We start from the raw sequence: 11907 nt of genomic DNA, 5'->3' as shown, positions 1-11907 counted from the left end.
TTAAACAGCTCCATGTGGTATTTTGAAATTCATCCCAACTGAGGCTGAGTGACCCAAAGTTTGAAAGACTACCAAAGTCCAGTTTCAGCATTTCTTTGGTGTCAGGGCTGAGGAACATAATTATCTCTCCTCTCTCTCTCTTCTTCCTGTAACTTGATAGAGATGCCTCTCACAGGACTTCTCTGAATCTGCTTCATCAGATGCGTGACATAGCCGGCTATCTTGTTCCAAAGTTTCTTGCTGCAGATAATGGCAATCTCCTCACATACGTGCTTGTTGTTCTGTAAGTCATTACCCAGGCATGTGTAGTTCTTCTCGATGATGACCCAGACCACCTTCTTCACAATCTTGGTGTGAACATGGCCCATGTTGGCAGATCTCCGTAAAAGAGCACTGGTTTCTTCTTAATCACTGTTAGTTTCTTAGTTCCAGCTAACTAGCATCAATTGTCCCTGTAACTCCTTCTATTCTTTACTGTAAATCCATAGCCACATGGCAAAAGCTATGAAGTTCTGCTGATTGTGAAGTGTGGAACACAGACCCCTTGTTCTATTACACCTTCAACAGTTTTCTGGTTTCATGATTTTCTTCACTGTCTAAACTTGGCCGTCTTGTAATTTACTCTGTAAACTGACCTTGAACTCAGAGATCTACATGCCTCTCTCTCCTGAGTGCTGGCATTAAAGCCATACACCACCATGCCTGGACCTAAGCTTTTCTTTAATTCCTTTTCATAAGATCTTTATAAGCATGACTACTATATCTCAAGCTATGGATGAAAAGCATGTATCATCTTACATCAAGATCTGGATCAAAAGCCTGTGTATTCCAGCCTAAAGGTCTGTATCACAGGTGTGCCCTCCATTGCTGGACTGTAGTTCATTTCAGATGTAGTCAAGTTGACAATGACAGTCTATTTCTTCTCAATTTGACACACCATTATGTCTCCTTATGTCCAAATGAAAACAATAATAATACCTAACATGATATGATGATCCCTTGTTCAACTACAAATATGTGAACAATAATCTTATTTGGGTAGGATCTTGCCCCGAGATCACACTCCCTTACTTCCATCTAATATTCTTGAACACAGAATTTAGGTACATTCCACTCCCTGGTGCCCCTTTGAGTTATAGATTTTGTATTTTTTCTTTTGAAGTTTGCTATGTCTAATGTATGGCTCTTGAGAGTGAATCACATGACAGAGTCTATGCTAAACTATTCTGAGATTTCTTTTGTCCATGCAGTTACCCTAAATCTCTTCGCTTTATCCTCAGGCAGATTCTTCAGACAAGGGCAAAATCAGCTACATTCTTCACCAAAATCTCACAAGAACAGTCTCTAGGCCTCATACTAAAATTCTTCTCATCTAAAACCTCTTGAAACAGGCCCCCACAGTTCAAAGCCCCCTCAACACCACTGTCTCCCATGCTTTTATTATTATGACCCATTAAGCCTCACTTAAAAGCATTCCACTGCTTTCCAACATCCTCCAAAAAGCATGGTCATGCCTATCACAGCAATACCGCACTCCTGGTACCAACTTCTTAGTATTCCCATTGCTGTGAAGAGATACCATGACAAAAGCAACTCTTATAAAGGAAAACATTTCATTGGTGATGGCTTTTAATTTGTTTTAGTTTCTTATCATCTTGGTTGGAAATATGGCAGCATGCAGGCAGACATGATGCTAGAGAAGCCAAGAATTCTAAATCTTGATTTGCAGGCAGCAGAAAGGTGCTGTCTTCCACATGCAGCCATGAGGAGGCTGATTCCACACTGGGCAGAGTTTAAGCATGGAAGATCTCAAAGCCTACCCACACAGTGAAGTACTTCCTCAGAAAAGGCCACACCTCCTAATAGTGCTATTCTCTCATTCAATCATATGAGTTTATGGGGGCCAAACCTATTCAAACCACCACACCTTCTTTCTCTCCTAGTAGTGTTGAGGGGTTGGAAGGGGTTCTTGTGGGGAAGGATAGTAGGAAAGGGAACCTTTAAAGTAGCCAAAGATCTGGTTACAGCCTGTGTCAGAAAATAAAAAAGAAAGAAAGAAAGAAAGAAAGAAAGAAAGAAAGAAAGAAAGAAAGAAAGAAAGAAAGAAAGAAAGAAAGAAACTGTTATCAAGCTTACAGGTCACAACCTGTCATCACCCAACCTCAATATTCCAGTCAGAAAAGCCAAATTAAAGAAAGCTATAGTTCCTCATTCTACTTCCTCTTGCAGGGTGTTTAGGTGCCACTGCACCCCAGACATGGAAGGATGGAGCAGGTCTGGGCCCACCTTCTGCTTCTTCCTTCTGAGTGTTCAAGCTCTAACGCACTCCTGACAGGAAAGTATAAAGCATATTCTGAAATAGATGGGTCAACAGGATCTTGGTCAGGCAGAGAGCGCTGGAGGAGAAAGCCTCCTCTGAGGATTTATTTCAGTGTTACAGTTTTTATAGACGATATTTGATGAAACAGTTCTTACATGATATTAGGTGAAACAAACAGTTTGTGCACATACACTATTTGTGCTAAACAAATATGAACCTTGGAGAGTGGGAAGGGATTGTTGGGGTGAACAAGAGTCATTAGCTGGAAGTTAAGGTACTGGGAACACCTCATTTGCATAGAGAGGTGCTCCAGGTGCTGAGCAAGTTCTTACCTGGGGAGAGGAAGTTGAACCTTTAATCCAAGGACTATGTGACATTCCTTGAGTAGAAACTGTGGGGGTTGGTCTCTCCAGATCAGGCAGATTGAATAGTAGGAGAGCAAGCAGGTGTGGTGCCACACATCTTTAATTCCAGCACTCAGGATGCAGAGTCAGGCAAAGCTCTGTGAATTCAGGGGCAGCCTGGTCTACATAGTGAGCTCCAATGCAGCCCAGGCTATGCAGTAAGACTCTGTCTCTTAGTTTAGGTTTCTAGTGGTATGAAGAGATACCATGACTAAGGCAACTCTTATAAAGGATAGCATCTAATTAGTGCCAGGAAACATGGTAGTACACATGCTGGAGAAGGAACCAAGAGTTCTACATCTGAATCAATAGGCACAGGAAGAGAGAGTGAGCCAACTATGCCTGGCTTGAATATCTGAAATCCAAAACCCACCCATAGTGACAGACTTCCTCCAACAAGGCCACACCTACTTCAACAGGGCATAGTGCCATTCCCTATGTTCCTATGCGGATCATTTTCCTTCAAACCACCACAGTCTCAAAAACAAAATGAAACACCAGATAGATGATAGATAGATAGAGATAGATAGATAGATAGATAGATAGATAGATAGATAGATAGATAGATAGATGTGAAAAACAGAAACGGAGATTTAATCTATGTTGTTACATTGGGAAGAGGAGCAAAAAAGATCTAGCAAACTCCCTGTCTTCTGTGGCCCTGAAATTAGATCAATATGCACATTTAAGAAATCCTGGCCAGGGTGTGGTCTTGCCCACCATTGACCACAGTTATTTTCTTAGTTATTTTCTATTTGTTGTGAAGAGACACCATGACCAAGACAATTTATTTTAAAAATGCATTTACTTTGGGTCTCCTGTTTCCAGAGTCATGACCATCATGGCAGGAAAACTTGGCAACATGGTGCTAGAGCAATGGGGGAGGGGGAGCGAGAGAGAGTGCCAACTAGGAATAGCATGGGCTTTTAAAACCTCAAAGCCTGCACCCAGAAACACACCTCCTCCAGCAAGGCCACACCTCTTAATCCTTCCCAAATAGTTCCACTAACTAGAGACCAAACATTCAAATACATAAGTTTATGGGGACTAGTTTTAATTATCATTATATTTGGGCTTAGCTTCATCCTGTGAGGTGGTTGTTAGGTCTGTGTAAAATCTCTTTTCAGGTGACAAGTGCCCCACCACACACACACACACACACACATACACACACACACTGTCATCCTTTCATCTCCCAGCATCATGAGATTCCACTGGAAATTCTCATCTCTTTGGGTAGTCATCATAATAGACACAAGTATCTCTTCATAATATTTTCATTTCTGGGTGATTGTCTACAAAATCGATTTTAAAAGGGGATAGATGTGAACAATAGGAAGGCAGGGAAGGGAGAATGGACACAGGAAGCAGAGCGCTGTTGAGCTGACTGGTACTGCTAACGTAAGGTTCACCTCTGCAAGTGACAGTAAGTCCCATCTGTCTGTCACAGGGTCTCTTTAAGTCCCTGTGGCTGTGGTGTAATTAAATCATTTCTTATGGAATTAGCCCATGGACAAGGGGAGACTGAGCCAGTCTTCTGAGTGGGTGCTTTGGAGCAGTTTGGTCTGGAGACCTCCAGCGTGAGCTATTTGCTTTGCCTAAGAAGAGGCATCAGGACAGTGGGGTAAACTGGCCAGGTCTGGGAAGGGCTGCTGAGCCCCTTCCTTGTTATCTGCTATTGTCAGCAAATGCCAGAGCCTCTGAGTCTCAGCTTCCTCGTCTGCACAGTGTAATGACTACAGTGGACGACTGCTGAAAAAAAAAAAAAGTAAGTTCAATCCTAAGTTAAAACTGAGCAAAGAAGGGGTTGGGGATTTTGCTCAGTGGTAGAGTGCTTGCCTAGGAAGCGCAAGGTCCTGGGTTCAGTCCCCAGCCCCGGAAAAAAAAAAAAAAAAAAAAAAAAAAAAAAAGAAAAGAAAACTGAGCAAAGAGCTCAAAACACAAAGGCTAACAAGTGGATGGATCTCTAATTTAAAACACAGTGGCTAACAAGTAGATGGATCTCTAATTTAAAAAGCAAGATATGAATAAAGACTTAACTGTCAAGAGTAAACACTGAGATTACAGAGGACATGAGTTTGATCCCAAGAACCCACATCGCAAATGCCTACACACACGTACACATACACACACACATATACACATATACACACATGTACACACATACACACACGTGTACACACATACACACACACGTACACACACATGTACACACACATACACACATGTACACACGTACACACACATATACACACATACACACACATATACACACACATGTACACACACACATGTACACACACATACACACACACATACACACACACATATACATACACACACACACACACACACACACACACACACACACACACACAATGGGGGTTTTTTTGGTTTTTTTTTTTTCAGTTGCATGGGTGTTTTGCCAGCACGTATCTCACCTTTGTGCCTGGTTCCCATGGAGGCCAAAAGAGAGTGTCAGATCCCCAAAATTAGAATCATAGACAGTTGTGAGACACCATGTAAATTCTTGTAATCAAACTCCTATCCTTTCTTCTAGTCCAAGAAAAAGAGAGGTGTTGCCGGCAACAAAGCTAAAATGAGTTGAAGGTCTGATGAGACCTTAGCCATCAGCCGTGGAGATGTAGTCTGGAGTTGCCCACTTGGTTTCCATCTTGTTTGGGTTGGATGTGTCCTCACTGGGCTCCCTTTCTCCCTATATTCTATGTCACTGTGTGTTGGAAGTGTGCAATCCGGCTTTTTACTTTGATTTTAAGGGGGTCACAGTTAAGAGATTGCCGTGGGTCTCAGAGAAGACTTTGAACTGTGGGCTTTTAAACAGGCTTGAGTCTGTGTGGACTTTTGAAGTTGGATTAAATGCATTTTGCACTATGGCATGGCTACAAGCCTGTGGGGGCCAGGGAGTGGAATGAGGTGGTTCGAATGAGAATGACCTCCATAGGCTGTGACTGCTTAGTCCTCAGAGAGTGGCACTACTTTAAAAGAATTAGGAGGTGTGGCCTTGTCAGAGGAAATATGTCACTTATGGTCAGCTTTGAGGTTTCAAAAGACCGTTCTGCTTTTGGATCAGGATGTAGGTCTCAGTTACTTCAGCAGTACCATGAGCTCAGCCCTGCTGGGAATGGTCTAAATCTCTGAAACTGTAAGCCATCCCCCAGTTAAATGCTTTCCTTTTTAAGAGTTGCCTTGGAAGAGCAGCATTCTCACCTAACCCAGACCCCCGAGAGATCTCTCAGACACTGAGTCACCAATCAGGCAGCATACACAAACTGGTCTGAGGCCCTGACATATATACAGCAGAGGACTGCCTGGTCTGGCCTCAGTGGGAGAGGCCCCAGGGAGTGGGGAGGCCTGGCAGGGAGGGCGGAACATCCTCTTGGAGACAGTGGGGAGGAGGAATCGGATGAGGAACTATGGTAGGGCAGAACGTGAGGGGAGTTAATGACTGGACTGTAGAAAGTAAAAGTAATAATTAAACAAAAAGTCGCCTTGGTCATCATGACTTTTGGTAGCAATAAAACAGTGACTACAATAAGAAAAAAGATTCATTAATTCTTTTATTCAGGGGGGCTAGAGAGATGGTTCAGTGGTTATAGAGCACTGACTGTTCTTCCAGAGGTCCTGAGTTCAATTCCCAGCAGCCACATGGTGGCTCACAACCATCTGTAATGGGATCAGATGCCCTCTTCTGGTGTGTCTGAGGACAGTGACAGAGTGACAGTGTACTCACATACATACATTCTTTTATTCAACAAGAGGGTGCTCAGTAAGCTTGTGTACCCGGTACTTGTACACATAAGTGTGCATGCATGTGAGCAGAGGCCAAAAGTTAGCTGCACGCCTCCCTAATCCCTTACTTACTTCTTGAGACAGGCTCTTACTAAACACACGGCTTTAGTAAGACTTGCTGGTCAGTGAGACCCAGGGATCCTCCTGTCTCTGTCCTCTGGGCTGGAATTGAAGATGTACAGCATCACCCTGAAACCTGGCTCCAAACTCCGATCCCCAGGTTTGTACGGCAGAGACCGAGCTGTCTCCTCGTTCTCTCAAGCATTTCTTTAGCCAGCAGAATCTGTGCGTACACTGCTGAGCAAAACCAAACGTGGTCTTCAGCCCCATGTCTAGCGTAGTCTAAAAGGAAGAGAGACCTTGGCAATGCCAACGGCAACAACAACGACGAAGTGCCACGTGGACGCTGAGGTAGAACTCAGAGGAGAGTACTTGTCTCTGGTGCACCCTTGATCCTTGGCACCACACGCTTAGTGCAGTAACCCTAATACTTGGGAGACTGGACGTAGGAAGGTCAGAAATTCAAGGTAATCCTGTCTTACATAGCTCGAGGCCAGTCTGGACTACAGAAGACCCTATCTCAAAAGCAAGAACCCACCAACAAACAAATCACAGGGGAGCGTGGAGTCGAGGATGACGTCAGCGTGCTGTGAGAGGCAACGCTTATTTAACCAGGGACATTCTTTGCCCCCAGAAGGCCGTGGTGTAGTTAAGAGCTGAGACGTAAGTTTGCCTTAACAAAACAGGGAGGCTTATTCAAGTAACAGGAGTAGCAGGTGCAGGGCCCTGGTGCTGGTGGGAACGTGGGTCCGGCTGAAGGCTATACATGGTCCCAGAGGAAGGGGTGGAGACAAACAGGCCTACTGACAAAAGCCACCAGGACTGCCCGAGAGAGTCGCTTGCCCTACACAGTGCTTGCCACCTGTCCCATGATTGACAGATACAATCAGCATCACCTGCTCCCCTGCTCTTTGCCTTCCATTTGGGCTCAGCCAGTGGGAAGTTGTTTGGGGAGCCTGAAGGGCAGGAAAGTTGCCAGGTCATGGAGGGTTGGCTGCCTTGCCTGCCAGAGGCCAACACTGTGGCAAACAGCCCTCCTTCGTGGCTGCTGCCATGGGTCCAATCAACTACAATCCAACCGTTCAGCTCCTGAGCGGATGACTGGGTCTCCACCCTGTAACCACCGCAGGGCTTCAAGCTTTTTCAAGGCAGGGCCTAGAAGAAGGGAGCCAAGGGATGTGCCTTTAAAGGGGACAATGAGATCCAATCATTTCCTCTTTTTCTGTCTCCCAGTGGCCATGAAATAAACAGAATGCTCTGTGACACATGCTCCAGTCATAACATCCTATGCTACCACATGCTCTGTGACACATGCTCCAATCATGCTACCACATGCTCTATGACACATGCTCCAGTCATGCTACCACATGCTCCAATCATGCTACCACATGCTCTATGACACATGCTGTAGTCATAAAATCCTGTGCTACCCCATGCTCTGTGACACATGTTCCAGTCATGCTATCACATGCTTTGTGACACAGGCTCCAGTCATAACATCCTGTGCTACTCCATGCTCTGTGATACATGCTCCAGTCATGCTACCACATGCTCTGTGTGACACATGCTCCAGTCATGCTACCACATGCTCTGTGTGACACATGCTCCAGTCATGCTACCACATGCTCTGTGGCACAGGCTCCAGTCATGCTACCACATGCTCTATGTGACACATGCTCCAGTCATGCTACCATATGCTCTGTGGCACAGGCTCCAGTCATGCTATCACATGTTCTGTGAAGCAGGCTCCTGTCATAACATCCCATGCCCTGTGACACCTGCTCCAGTCATGCTACCACATGCTCTGTGGCACAGGCTCCCGTCATAACAGATACTGTGCTACCCCATACTCCAAGCAACAGGTTCAAGAAGCCACCAACAAAAATCTTTGAAACTTCAACCCAAATTAATCTTTCCTCCTTACAAAGCACTTCTGTCAGGCGTGTGTTGCAACTATGGCACCCGGCACAATGACCCCATGTGAGACTGGAGCTGCTACTTTTTACCCTTTGGACCTAGGAGGGAAGCTGCATCTCACTGCTGGGAGCTCTCATCTCACTGTTGTGCGCTCTGGCATGCTGCTTCTGACACAAGCCTGGGGTGGTTCTGCACAGCTATATACTTGGAAAGTGGAGACAGAAGGAATAGGAATTCAGGGCTAGCCTAGGCTAAGGAGCAAGCTCAAGAGTAACCTGGGTGTGATGGTTTGCGTATGCTCTGCCCAGGGAGTGGCACTATTAGAAGGTGTGGTCCTATTGGAGTAGATGTGTCACTGTGGGTGTGAGCTTTAGGACCCTCATCCTAGCTGCTGGGAAGCCAGTCTTCTGCCAGCAGCCTTCAGATGATGATGTAGAACTCTCAGCTCCTCCTGCACCATGCCTGCCTGGATGCTGCCATGCTCCCGTCTTGATGATAATGAACTGAACCTCTGAACCTGTAAGCCAGCCCCAATTCAATGTTGTCCTTATAAGAGCTGTCTTGGTCATGGTGTCTGTTCACAGCAGTCAAACCCTAAGACACTGGGGGCCTGACACTGTTTCTAAACCCCATGCTTGTTTATTGAACCTGGTACAAACTGCTCAGTTTTTGTGCACAGGAGTCTGGTTGGTACACCATCTGTGCGGAATACTTTATTTCTGCCCAGAGTGCACTGGAGATCCAAAATCTGAAGCAGAGGAAGGGAGTGCGGAACTCACTATTGATCTCGTGGGTGGCAGGCTGTGGCTTGGGATGGATAGGACTGGTTCCAGGCCATTCTTTTTTGTTTGAACATGACTTATTCCTTCATGTATCTGCAACACCATCTCTCTGTGCCTATTTCTGCACCCAAATTTACTATTCTTTAATAAGATAGGAGTCCTGATAGATGAGGTAAGCCCTGATGACCTTTAGCTTCACTCCATTACCTCATAGAGGCCGTCCTTCAGACAGGGCACTGGCCAGTGTGTCAGCATACTTTTAATCTCAGCACTCAGGAGGCAGACCTGTAAGCCAGCATCTTCCCCAAGTAGCTCCTCAAGCTGTTCACGGTCTTTATCACAGTAAGAGACAGTAAACCAGGACAGCTGCGTTTGACCCCCAGAACCCATGTAAAGGTAGGAAGGGAAAACAAACTGCACACAGCTGTCCTCTGACCCCCACATGAACATATGAGGCCCACACATATGCACATGCATATACATACAAGTAAATGTAAAAATCTTTTATTTATTAAATACATGTTTTTAAAAAAGCCGGGCACTGGGGCTGGGGATTTAGCTCAGTGGTAGAGCGCTTGCCTAGCAAGCGCAAAGGCCCTGGGTTAGGTCCCCAGCTCGAAAAAAAAAAAAAAAACATGTCGAAAAAAAGCCGGGCACTGGTGGTGCACACCTGTAATCTCAGCACTCAGGAGGCAGAAGCAGACAGATCTCAGAGTTCACGACCAGCCTGGTCTACACAGTGAGTTTCAGGACAGCTGGGGCTATACGGAGAAACCCTGTCTCAAACAAATAAACCAAAACAAAAACCAAATCAAGCATAACCAAAAAAAAAAAAAAAAATCATGTATATAAAAATAAATGCTAACTCAGCACTTTAAGAGGACTCATTGCTCTAACGGAGGACCTGGCACCCACATGACAGCTTACAGGATTCTGTTACTCTGGTTCTGGGGATCCAACACATTCTCTGACCCCCACAGCCACTACCAGGCATGTGCATGAACTGTAAAAGAGTAGTTCTGTGCGTCTGGCATGGAAAGGTCTCCCAAAACATAGTTGTTTGTTTAGTTGGTTAGTTTTGCGTGGTTCCTTTCCTGGCTTTTTGTTTTGGTGGGCCTCGCTCGTGGTTTAGGGAGACAAAGTTTCACTCTGTAGCAGACTGGCCTTGAGCTCACTCACTGTGCATCCCAGTGAATCTACTGCCTCGGCCTTCCAAGTGCCGGGATTACCCACTGTACTTGGGAAATACATTTTTTTTAAAGATTTATTTTAGTGTGTGTGTGTGTGTGTGTGTGTGTGTGTGTGTGTGTGTGTGTGTGTGTGTGTGCAGAGGATGTCAGGTTCCCTGGCAGTGGCTACAGGAGTTACAGGAAGCTGTGAACTGCCTGATGTGGGTGCCTGATCTGAACCTGTGTCCTCCAGATCAGAAATCACTCTAAAACTGCAAAGCCACTTTCTGCAGCCCCTGTCCCTGCAAACACACACGCACAAGCACATGCACATACACATTCACACCTGAAAGGGTAAAACTGAAGTTCCTCATACCACTAATTATATAGCCAACCTTTCTGCATTTGGAGAGACTGCAGGGCTGACACATCCCAAATACAATGAAGGAACTGTCTTAGTTAAGGTTTCCATTGCTGTAAAGAGACACCATGACCAATGCAACACTTATAAAGGACAACATGAACTGAGGCTGGCTTACAGTTTCAGAGGTTCAGTCAACTATCATCTTGAGGGACGAATGGCAGCATGCAGGCAGACATGGTGCTGGAGAAGGAGCTGAGTTCTACATCTTGATTTGAAGACAGCCAGGAAGAGACTGTCTCTTCTGCACCGGGTGGAGCTTCAGCGCTAGGAGCTTTCAAAGTCCAAACCCACAGTGACACATTTCCAACAGGGCCACACCTATTCTAACAAGGCCACACCTATTCTAACAAGGCCACACCTATTCTAACAAGGCCACACCTATTCTAACAAGGCCACACCTATTCTAACAAGGCCACACCTATTCTAACAAGGCCACACCTATTCTAACAAGGCCACACCCAAGGGCCAAACATTCAAACATATGAGTCTATGGGGGCCTAACCTATTCAAACTACTACAGGAGTCTTGTGATCACAGTGTCTCCCCAACCAGACGAGTGCTGCAAGATCAATTTTAAAATTCAGTAGTATAATACAACTTATGGAGGTGCACGCATCCTTGTCTTTTGTTGAGAAAAGGTTATTTGGTTTTTGTCTGTAACAGGATCTTACTATGTAACCCATGCTAGCCTCAAAACCCTGGTTCTTGAATCTCTCTACATTCCTGATTCCTGAACTGCAGGAGTTCACCACACATGCAGGCAGGCTATAAAATTTTTTTTAACTTTGTTGAAATACTTAAATTCGATACTATGACTATAAATATACAACTTTAATTCTTTTTGTTGTTGTTGTTGTTGAAGACAGGGTTTCTTTGTGTAGCCCTGGCTGTCCTGAAACTCTCTCTGTAGATCAGGCTGGCCTCAAGCTCATAGGAGATCTGCCTGCCTCTGCCTCCCCACTGTGTAATTTACATACACCTTATGCTTCTGAAGGCAGCACTTTGCCCACTATGCCTTCTC

General features: G+C 45.2%; 1 pseudogene; it reads right to left on the bottom strand.

The window, feature by feature from the left end:
* LOC116903021 lies at positions 1–368 on the bottom strand (annotated as a pseudogene).
* Between the last annotated feature and the right edge of the window lie 11539 nt (positions 369–11907).

This window comes from Rattus rattus, chromosome 6 (genome assembly GCF_011064425.1).
Source record: "Rattus rattus isolate New Zealand chromosome 6, Rrattus_CSIRO_v1, whole genome shotgun sequence".
NCBI classification, from domain to species: Eukaryota; Metazoa; Chordata; class Mammalia; order Rodentia; family Muridae; genus Rattus; species Rattus rattus.
This window is presented reverse-complemented; position numbering and strand designations above follow the sequence as displayed.